This window comes from Muntiacus reevesi, chromosome X (assembly GCF_963930625.1).
Source record: "Muntiacus reevesi chromosome X, mMunRee1.1, whole genome shotgun sequence".
Lineage (NCBI taxonomy): Eukaryota > Metazoa > Chordata > Mammalia > Artiodactyla > Cervidae > Muntiacus > Muntiacus reevesi.
In genome coordinates, this window is record NC_089271.1 from 69,849,301 (window position 1) to 69,861,024 (window position 11,724).

Consider the following 11,724-nt stretch of genomic DNA (forward strand, 5'->3'; position numbering starts at 1 on the left):
TGAGGCCCTTGTCTACAGTGTAATGTTGGGAGCAGAAAGTAACTGGCCCTGATGCCTCAACATACATTTAATTTTGTTACATATTTTATTCTCCTGGAATAGACTTAAAACTCTTTTGGAAAGTGGCTTGTATTTTCAAGTTGCTTTCGTATTTACCATTTTAAAGGATCTGAAAAATATCTCCATTTGTTCACTACTACATACAATACATGAAGATATCAAGAAATATGATGTTCAGGAACTTGCTAGAGAACAGACAGCAGATTAGAAGCCAAGGCTAGGATGAACTCTCAGTTATCCTGGCTCAATTTCATTCCCATTGAAATTCATTCAGCAAGGTAGTTTAGAGCAGCCACTGTTAGGTTGCACCATTTATGACAGAGTTCAAACTGGAATAGAGTTTGAAGAAAAAAATCATGCTAGCCTATGTTAGAATAACTTTGTATTAAGTACTCACAGTGTATATGAGGTACTGTGAAAGTTACTGGTGGTCAGGGGACATTTAAAAGAATAAATTATCTGATACCTTTCCTCAAGACTTTTAAAAAAATTCTTTGAAGTGAAGTGAAGTGAAAGTCTCTCAGTTGTGTCTGACTCTTTGCAACCCCATGAACTATACAGTCCATGGGATTCTCTAGGCCAGAATACTGGAGTGGGTAACCTTTCCCTTCTCCAGGGGATCTTCCCAAGCCAGGTATCGAACCCAGGTCTCCCACATTGTAGGCAGGTACTTGATGGTTGAGCCACAAAGGAAGCCCTTTGAGAGGAATTATATTTCCGTGGCTCTTATTTTTCAGGACTGTCTTCTTCCTCTTCACTGAAAGTGTAAGTATTGCATGAATTCCAGTCTTTGGTCATGTCTTATATTTGATTTTTCTAAGCTGAGTAATTCTTATGATTTTGGCTGTTACACTCCCCAGATTTAATTTTGGCCTCCACCTCTTACCCATCATTCATGTACAGGGTCATTATTTCCATCTATTCATTGGAGATTGCTTTGAGTTTTTGCCATCTCCTCAAACCCAGTTGGTCAAAACACTTTACCCTCAAATTACATATTTATATAAATAGTAGTAACATTGGTGCCCAGATCCCATAGTTTCAAAATTTCAGAGACAGCTCTGACATTTCTTTCCTATGCTGCCTATATCTAGTCACTCACCAGCTTTCACCAATTATTCTTGAGTTACTCTTCATTCCATTTCCACTACCACCAAATAGCAGTAGAAGAGCCTCATTAACTGCTATTCTTTTCTCTCTTTTTAAAAAAATTAATTAATTTTAATTGGAGGCTAATTACTTTACAACATTGTGGTGGTTTTTGCCATACATCGACATGAATCAGCCATAGGTGTACATGTGTCCCACCATCCTGAACTCCACCTCCCACTTTCTTCCCCACCCCATCCTTCTGGACTGTCCCAGAGCACAGCTTTGAGTGTCCTGCTTCATGATTCAAACTTGCACTGGTCATCTGCTTTACTTACGGTAATATACATGTTTCAATGCTATTCTCTCAAATCATCCAACCCTCACCTTCTCCGACATAATCCAAAAAGTCTTTTTTACATCTGTGTCTCTTTTTCTGTCTTGCATATAAGGTCGTTGTTACTGTCTTTCTAAATTTCACATATATATATTAATATACTGTATTGGTGTTTCTCTTTCTGACTTACTTCACTCTGTATAATAGGCTCCAGTTTCATCCACCTCTTTAGAATGGACTCAAATGCATTTTTTATAGCTGAGTAATATTCCATTGTGTACATGTATCACAACTTCCTTTTCCATTCATCTACTGATGAACATCTAGGTTGCTTCCATGCCCTAGCTATTGTAAACAGTGCTGCTATGAGTATTGGGGTACATGTGTCTCTTTCAGTTCTGGTTTCCTCGCTGCATATGCCCAGCAGTGGGATTTCTGAGTCGTATGGCAGTTCTATTTCCAGTTTTTTTTTAAGGAGTCTCTATGAAGGAAACTATAAGCAAGTTGAAAAGGCAGTCTGAGGAATGTGAGAAAATAATAGCAAATGAAGCAACTGACAATTAATCTCTGAAATATACAAGCAGTATATGCAGCTCAATACCAGAAAAATAAACAATCCAATCAAAAAGTGGGCCAAAGAACTAAACAGACATTTCTTCAAAGAAGACATACAGATAGGTAACAAACACATGAAAAGATGTTCAACATCACTCATTATCAGTGAAGAGGAAATCAAAACCACAATGAGGTACCATCTCACACCAGTCATAATGGCTGCCATCAAAAAGTCTACAAACAATAAATGCTGGAGAGGGTGTGGAGAAAAGGGAACCCTCTTACACTCTTGGTGGGAACTGCTACTCTTTTTAAGTGGTTTCTCCATCTCCAGTTTTCTATAAATGTACTCAGGTATATGAAAATCTGCTAGATTTGTCTACTAAAAATATTTTTTCTATCAGGTCTTCACTTATTCAAAGTTTGCTAATATGATTACCCCTTAAAAAGTGCTTGGAATTCAATGGCTAATAATTTGGCCTTAAATTTCTATCCAGATTTATTTTGTGTTACCTCAACACAATCCCAGATCAGGGTCCTCAGTATACCTTGTAGGTGTCAAACTCAGTCATGACACAATATGTTTCTCACATCATTTCTGTGACTAGAATTGAATTTAAACAATGCATATTTACCACTTACTATGTGCAGAGAAAGTTTGTTCAGCATGGTTCCATATTTTAGATATTCTTCTAGACCTATCTCATTTTATCTTCTCTGTGACACCTTCTCCATTCATCCCAGCCCACTGTTTTTTTTTTCTAAATGCCTTTGCCATTAAAAAAAACACTGGTTTACCATCTCATATTTTTATGTTCTTTCATTCTTTTAAAAAAGATTAATTGATTTATTGTAATTGGAGGATAACTACTTTATAATATTGTGATGGCTTTTGCCATACATCAACATGAATCAGTCACAGGTATACATGTGTCCCCCCCATCCTGAACCCCCCTCCCACCTTCCTCCCCACCCTATCCCTCTGGGCTGTCCCAGAGCACCAGCTTTGGGTGCCTTGCTTCATGCATCGAATTTGCACTGGTCATCTATTTTACATGTGGCAATGTGCATGTTTCAGTGCTATTCTCTCAAACCATCCCACCCTCGCCTTGTGCCACTGAGTCCAAAATTCTCTTCTTTACATTTGTGTTTCCTTTGCTGCCCTGCATGTAGGATCGTTGGTGCCATCTTTTAAAATTCCATATATCTCCTCACCAACATTGTAATTTCCTGAAAGGCAGGAACTACATCTAACTTTACTTTGTGGTACATATTGTATTGAGCTTAATTGAAGAGTGTTTAACTGAATTACATGAGATTTGAGCTATTTTAATAAGAACATAAAAGTAACAAAATAGATCAGAATAGTGGTCCATACAGAGCTATTTAATAGAATGATAGGTTAAAGAAAGTTTGCAGGTTGAGTCCAGTGTGAATTCAGCATTTAGGTGTCTTCCTAGCCCAGAATCATCAGTTTCATTTTCTACTATCTTTTCTCTCCCATCTTTAGTCAAGCTTTTGATTTTTCAGGAACTATTTATCTGAGATAAAAGCAAAATTCACCCATGGTGCTGAAAATTATAAATTTTCCTTTGCAGTACTGCTTATTAATAATAAGATATTAAAGGAACAGCACTGATCCTTAAGATAGATATCAAACCTTGTGGATTTGATGCCATGAAGAGTATCTATCATAATCTCCCAAGTAACACAGATAGCTCTGCATGGACCGCTAGTCTGATCTATTTTGTTACTTTTATGTTCTTATTAAAATAGCTCCAATCTCTTGTAATTTAGTTAAACAATCTTCAGTTAAGCTCAATATAACATGTACCACAAAGTAAAGTTAGATGTAGTTCCTGCCTTTCAGGAAATTACCATGTTGGTGGGGAGATACATGGAATTTAAAAAGACGGCACCAACGATCCTACATGCAGGGCAGCAAAGGGGACACAGATGTAAAAAGAAGAGACTTTTGGACTCAGTGGCACAAGGCGAGGGTGGGTTGGTTTGAGAGAATAGCACTGAAACATGCACATTGCCACATGTAAAATAGATGACCAGTGCAAATTCGATGCATGAAGCAAGGCACCCAAAGCTAGTGCTTTGGGACAACCCAGAGGGATAGGGTGGGGAGGGAGGTGGGAGGGGGTGTCAGGATGGAGGGGGGACATATGTATACCTGTGGCTGATTCGTGTTGATGTATGGCAAGCTTGCCTAAATGATGAATTTGCACTGAACTCAACCTGCAAACTTTCTTTAGCCTACCATTCTATTGCTTCCCTTGTGGCTCAGCTGGTAAAGAATCTGCCTGGGTTTCTTTACCAATGTGGGAAACCTGGGTTCAATCCCTGGGTTGGAAAGATCTCCTGGAGAAGGAAAAGTCTACCCACTCCAGTATTCTGGCCTAGAGAACTCCATGGACTGTATAGTACATGGGGTCGCAAAGAGTTGGACACGACTTTCACTTCACTTCACTTTACTTTTCTATTTGGGTTCATGGGCTGATTTATTTCATTTGCAGGAAGGGACTCGCTAATATAGTCATTTAAATATCATGGGGGCCTGGAGAACAGCTTTTATTAAGGGGACTGAAGTAAATACAGTACTTTAGGTTATTTACTTACAGTGTAAACACAGACTGCTTTTAGTTTTGATTGAACAATTAATAATAAAACAGCAACAGAAAGTTTTCTGAATAATTTAAATAGATACCATAAACTTGATTTTGTTGTAGTAGAGATTATAAATTTAAAATTATCTGGAAACAATTTTCACCAACATATTTGAAATGCATTGCAATCTCAACTCTGAGTTTAGTTACATTTTTTTAAATAATAGCCTGAAAAATCCTTTTTCTAGATTTCAAAATAATCAGAGGATTGGAAGGCAGAACCACTGAATTCAAGTTAGTTTTTGTTTTTGCTTTTTAGCGATAGATGGAATCCACCAACCCATTTGTTTACTTTTGAAAACAACTCTTTCCTTTTAAGTAGAAGGATTCTCTTGGTCAAAGATTTTGATTAAAATATATGAAGTGGTAGGTCTGTTTAAACCTGGTATAAGTCAGATATGTCCAAGCTACTAAATCATCTAATTTCCTTATATTCATTTATAATTGTGAAAGCTTTCTACTTGCAGTTTTTAGTCAGAACTTGCCAGTTCTAGTTGTGTGGCAAGTTTCCAGAAAATTTCTTAACCCCTTTGAATTTATTTTTTTGCAAAACAGAAATAATAACACTTGTTTGTTTAAATTGCAGAATATTGATAGATTCAAGTAGGATAATGAATATGAAACTACCTTGTGAAGATACCACATCAGTCTTCACTAGTGGGTTTACCTTCAGCAGTCACTGTATATTTTATTTGTATGTTAAAGGAAACTGCTACTACAGTTTAGAGAAACTCCACTGAGCCCTTAATAAAGAATAAAAAAATCCCTTACTTTTTTTTTACTTGATTGCAAAGGTGCTGGAAGCTTGGGGAGTGTCCCCTCTGTATTTTGTCGCATTGAACCCCTAACAGAAGCACTGAGCAATACTTGTTGACTGACTGATTAGATTATTGAATCTCTATCCAATAAATAAAGCAGAAAGAATCATACTAGCAGCCCAATTTAAAGCAGGCAAGGCAAATTATTTATCCTCAAGCTCCTGGGAATTTGCTAAAATCTACCATCAGCAGAATGCCTGGTTCTAGCACCGAAAAAAACATTGAATCTGCTTACCTGTTAACTTCAAGGTTGACAGTTTAGGGTCTTTTGCATTCACTCTCAGAAGCAAGCTCCAGGTCTTCAGTAAATCCAATCTATCCGTCCCTTGGAAAGCTAATCATCGTTGGTCAGTTGTACAGTAAATTTGAATACCCCGGAGGTCCTGAAAGTAAACACCATTCACAGTGTGCCTGCTCTTTTAGGCAAACTTCTTTGAAAAGATGAGTTGCTGCTATTTTCAAGAGGAGAGGAGGGCAGGGCACATATGCTAGCCAATGTATACAAATTCTTCTTCCTCTTTCAGATCAGTCCTCAAGCTGTTTAAAGCACGCCTCAATTTGGCTACTCTGGTTCAAAGTGGGGGAAGGGGAAGGCAGAAAGAGAGAAGAAAAGAAACTGGACTTGAAGGTTGTTGTGTGTATAAATGAACTTTTATCCCTAGCTCCAGCAACGGAATCCTCAGGAAATCACACAACTGTTCTGAGCTTGGAAGCAGGAAGGAGTATACTCTGTCCAGTTTAGTTCTCTCTGATTTTTATGATTTGGGGGAGTGGTTAGACTATTTGTAGGTGGAGAAATATAATCCTACCAGTATATGCTAATATAACCGTCAGCATGTGAAACCTGATCTTAGGCAAGATAAATTTCACATCTCTCTCTCACTGACAATTATGGCTCTATCTGCATTCTAAAAATCCTTCTCCTTACTGGTGTCTTATGTCCTGAAAAATAAATGTCTTAGGTTGAATTTGGTTTCTCAAAATCCCCATGGCAATACATTACCTCCATTGAATTAAAAATGATTTTTTTTTCTTTCTGTCACACTAAGAATGGTCTGGAATGACTGGGTTTTCTGTCTGTGGGCCTGTGTTAGGAGTTTAGAAGAAATTTGTCTTTGGCTAGGCTCTGGGATATTGGAGCTTTGGGATACTCTGTCTGCTTCTGGAGAAAGGGATATAGCAGTCTGTTATGTGTTGACTGGAACTCGGGGCAGCACTTTGATGTTATGAACCAAATGGATAATAATACCCTAGTGTGAGTTGGTTGCTTCAATTGTATTGAGTATTAAGATATTTCATCTGGGGATGGCATAAATATGTTCATATTAACACTTTGAAAACATAGCCCTATAACTATTAACTAATTTGTGTACTCAGTAAATCAGGAAACTAGCAACATCCTTCTGACCTGCTGCTTGCTGCAGGAACAAAGGCTTGAACTTTGCATCTGTAGGTACCAGAATTATCTCACAGCCAACCTGGGGTCAGGGCTCTAAGGTTTCTTAAATATTCATCTCCTTTCATAGTATTCTTGGCTGTGGTATTAGTTGGGGGGAAAAGTCAATCAACCAAATTAAAGAAGGAGATAACATTTGGATTCAAGATCAGACTAATCCTTTCCTGGAAAGTTTACTAACTGAAGTGATATTAGAAATAGAATTTCTTCAACTGAGTTTGGATCCCCAGAGATCTAGGGGAAAGTTCATAAGAGAGACAGAGGATAAGTTACCACTTTGCCTCCAATCTGGACTGTTACTGCCATTTTCAACTATGGTGGAAGCACAGTACATACTCAGGTAAGGAAGGAAAAAGAAAGAGGCAAAATCTTTCAAGAGGATATCACAATAACTGGCAGAGACAGAATGCTCTGTGGTGCCTCTATGTACTCCCCCAGTTGTCTGTCTTTAGCTGTTTCTCTGCCTCTGGGATGGAAAAAGCAGTGCTCCACTCATCCCCAATTGTGTTTTGGCCTTGTTTAGCTATATCAATTTATGCCATGTTTGTTATAATTGGCAGCAGATTCCTAATCTCCTTTCCTCATCTCTCTATCCTTTCTTTTCCATCCTCTCTGTCTTCATTACATACTTGTCCTTACATTTTCTATTATTTTAGGAAATAATGAAATATCACACTGATATATTTTTGCTGTCATCTCTCTACTCTTTCTTATTTTCCCCAGATTCTTTCAGTTCCTAATTTTTTATTGGGGTGGGAGGACCAAGAAGGGAATGGTGAGGGAGAAGGTGAATAATGTGTAGTTGGATGGGGACTCTGTCTTAATGAAGTAAGACTTGGGTAGAAGGTTATAAGATTTTCAGTAAGACAGCATTCATATATTAACTTTGTGCTGCAGGATTCATAACTTACTCATAGAGCTGAAAAGGCCTTGAAAAATCATTTTGTTTAGACTTTAAAAAAAATTGAGTTCCTGAGGGTATGACATATCTGGTTAATCATTGTGTTCCTAGATGTTAGCTGATTGCCTTGTTTGGTTTGTTAAATAAATTTAGTTCAACTCTCTTATATTATAGATAAGGAAACTGAGGCCAAAAGAGAAAGAGATCTTCTAAAGATGTTTATTTTACCACAAAATCAAGAAATATAACTTATTTTCTTTCAGAACTGAAACTGTTCCACAATTAATACTCACAACACTTTGGAAAGGTAGATAGAGTTTTACTATATTTACAGCCTAGTTCTATACACACATACACATTCACTCAAAGAGACTGGGATACCGTGATTCATGCTTTAGTTCCAGCTTAGAGAAAATCAGAGATGATGAAAAGTTATCAGTCTGGCTGTGGAAATATAACTCTCGTCACTCTCCCTGTTTCTGCCCAGGGCTTACCTCATGATATAAATCAATTTTGAGTTGTCATTTCTGGTGAGGCCACGACACAATAAATGAAAATTTTGAATAAGTTTGAATAAGCCCTGTAGGACAGAATGGTATAGATCACTTAGAGCTGGTACAGATTATTTAAGCCCCAAATCCCTACATTATTCTGTGCTGCCCAATGCCATAGTCACTAGTACTATGTGCTTATTTAAACTTAAATGTAAATACATTAAATTATATTAAATAGAAAATTCTGTCCTTCACTTACACTAGCCACATTTCAGATGCTCAATAGCTAACATATAGACAGTGGCTACTGCTTTGAACTGCACAGATTTAGAATAGATTTTAAAATTAATACTTAGTTTGGAGTAAAGCATATCATCAGTACAAGGTCATATAATTAAGTACCAAAGTTGGGAAAGAAGCCAAGTTTCTGGATTCCTAATCAAGAGTAAGTAGATTTATTTCCACTCCCTTTGTATTTATTTATATCTCAGTGTGGGTCTATGGGCATAGCTGAGGCACACTAGTGTATGTAACTTCATGTATGGGCTTTGAAGTTTGAGGAGGATGCCATCTGGTTAGCATGGATGAGAAAGTTCATTTGCATGGATTTGTAGAGTTCCTGCATTTCTCCCTGACAGGACCAAAAGAGAGACTATATAGAAAGGTGCTTTGAAAAGAAAAACAAAAGTTATACAAATGGAAATTGTATTAATGATGATAAACTCCAACTTTACTTTTTCCTACTTAGTATTTGCCCGTGAGTCCAGCTGTAGATGGGTGTGAGCAGGAAAACGAGCTGTATTGCTGAGTCATTTTGGCAACTGATGTGAGAGAGAGTTTGCTGTGTGCGTGTGATCAGGGAACCTGGTATAGCCTGCAAACCTAGGAACTGGGGCTGGTTGGATCTGCCCCTACCTCAGACTTTACTTCTAAAGAAGATCAGTAATGGAAGAATTAGACAAAGACTTTCTTTCCGTGAGAACTAGGTCTTCCGTTAATTGAGGGGATTGTGCAACTACTGAAAAGTGTGTCAAGTTTAGTTTTTTCTAAGAAAATGAAAGAAAACTTTCTGAGTAATCATTGTACTGTAAATTATTGGTGAAAGTGTTGCTACAACTAGAGATTAGTGTTGTTGTTGTTTGTTGTTGTTCAGTTGCCCAGTGGTGTCCAACTCTTTGTGACCCCATGAACTGTAGCAAGTCAGGCCTCCCTGTCCCTCATCATCTGCTGAAGTTTGTTCAAGTTCATGTCCATTGCTTTGGTGAAGCCATGCAACCATGTCATTCTCTGATGCCCTCTTCTCCTTCTGCCCTCAATCTTTCCCAGCATCAGGGACTTTTCTAATTAGTCAGCTGTTCACATCAGATGACCAAAATACTCGAGTTTCAACTTCAGCATCAGTGTAGAGGCTAGTGTACTAAGAATTATTTTAGGAGTGTCTAAGAAGTCCGCAGATCCTCAAAGCTCCTGCTACTCCAAACTTGCTAGCCTAGGCTGATATACCTTTAAGTATAGTTTAGAGTGAGTATCGTCTATTAGATGTCTCTAAATTAAGAAGTCACTCAAGAACTGACTTTTATATGAGAGGTCACCCACTATAAATGGGGAGTCTAAGTGTTCTTATTAGAAAAGTAATGATAATATCAGCTCTTCTTATTTCACAGCATTTAAAAGCCACAGAAAAGGAGAGCCATGAAAGGGCAAAGGCTTATTTTTATATCTGGAGCTTAATTTGCCATAATGACATCATCTCTCAGGAATATTTGTATGTGTTTACTGTGTGTATGGGTTAATAAAGTGCTATTTGTAAAACTGCCTTAGCCACTGAAGGGAAAACATTAGTTTAATTTGAAAATGGAAAAAAAAAAAAGAAAATGGAATTCCATGACCTGGGTTTATTGGGGCTTCATCACTTTTGGTGTGACCTGAGAGGGAGCAAGTCACTTGAATTTTCTGAGCTTCAGTTTTTCCCATTTGTAATTAATAGCGGTAAAGGGTTAATAACCACCACTCTATCACTTCACTGGGAATCAGAGTGAGCTAACACATGTGAAGTGCTTGTGATCTGTAAATAGCTATAAAAACAACCTCTTAGTTATTTCCTAGTATTGGGGGAAATCCCCCAGGGATGTGCTCAGAAACTGTGTTTGGCATGTTTCCTTTATCTCACCAGGGACCAAACAACTGTCTAAGCCAAGAAGGGAAATTGACTTAAATATTTGATTTTGGGGCCTAGCTCTTAACTAGCTTCACCTCTCTTACCAAGATAACTTCCCTTTTAAAAAATACAAGCAAGACTAGACTTGGACAAATATTTTGAAGCAAATAAAGCATGTTTTCAATTACTTTCTTTTTTTCATTTTTCCTTTCAGTACCCCCTCCCCGAGGGAGTAGAAGGTAGTGGAAGAAACTACATTCTGAGAGGTTGTATGCACTAGGGTTTAATAATATAAACTTTGGAGGTGGACAGATCTGGACTGAATTTTGGTTCCACCATTTACTAATTGTGATCTTAGGTAAGTTATCCAAACTCTTGGATCTTTAGATTCCTGGTCTGTAATATGGGACCAATAATTACACTACCTTATGTGGTTATTATGGGGCTTAATTGCAATAGTGCCTGGCACAAATTATGCTTCTAATACATACAGATTTATTTTTATTAACATTATGGTTTTACTCACTCAGAGTTATTTACAAAGTTACCAGCCAGGAATGTGCCACTGTTTCAAAGAATGATTTCTGGTTTGGAGCATTAAAAACTTTCCCATGTCTTAGCTTTGCTGGTTTGGTTTGTGTAAGTGAATTCTCAGGCAATATTGGGCACAAATCAGAATATAAAATAGAATCTTGTTTTTTTTAAAAAATAACATTTTCACAGACATGTAAATCCATGGCTGATTCATGTCAATATATGGCAAAAACCACTACAATATTGTAAAGTAATTAGTCTCCAACTAATAAAAATAAATGGAAAAAAAAACATTTTCACAGACATGCCATGCATTTTAGATGATTTTTCTTTTTACTTTTGCTTTCAGATGATCAGAAGTTCTTTACTTGATATTGATTTGTCTCCTATTAAATATGTTCTTTCCTGTTCTGTCCAGAGGCCTCTCACCACTGGATAGTTGGCACTTAGATTAGCTTGTTGAGGTTTTGACCGTGGCTAAAAAAATAACAAAATAGAAGATTTTTTCCTGTGTCACAGGGCTAAGTTGAATCCTTAAAGTGGAATATATATGGCTATGGAACAAAGTGCTTAGTTTAATTTCATGATTCTTAATTTGGAACGTACTTTTATGGATCAACCTCAATTTTACTTGTCAGTTTGTAGAT

At 37.3% G+C, this 11,724-nt stretch overlaps 1 protein-coding gene across 2 annotated transcripts in view; it reads right to left on the minus strand.

Annotated features, from left to right (window-relative positions):
* The window catches only part of CYSLTR1 (cysteinyl leukotriene receptor 1), a 61,500-nt gene extending 55,279 nt beyond the window's left edge, over positions 1 to 6,221 (minus strand). For both annotated transcript variants that reach the window (XM_065915603.1, XM_065915600.1), the window contains exon 1: positions 5,770 to 6,221. The gene's annotated coding sequence lies outside the window, so the exon portion shown is untranslated. The remainder of the gene's footprint in view (positions 1 to 5,769) is intronic.
* Between the last annotated feature and the right edge of the window lie 5,503 nt (positions 6,222 to 11,724).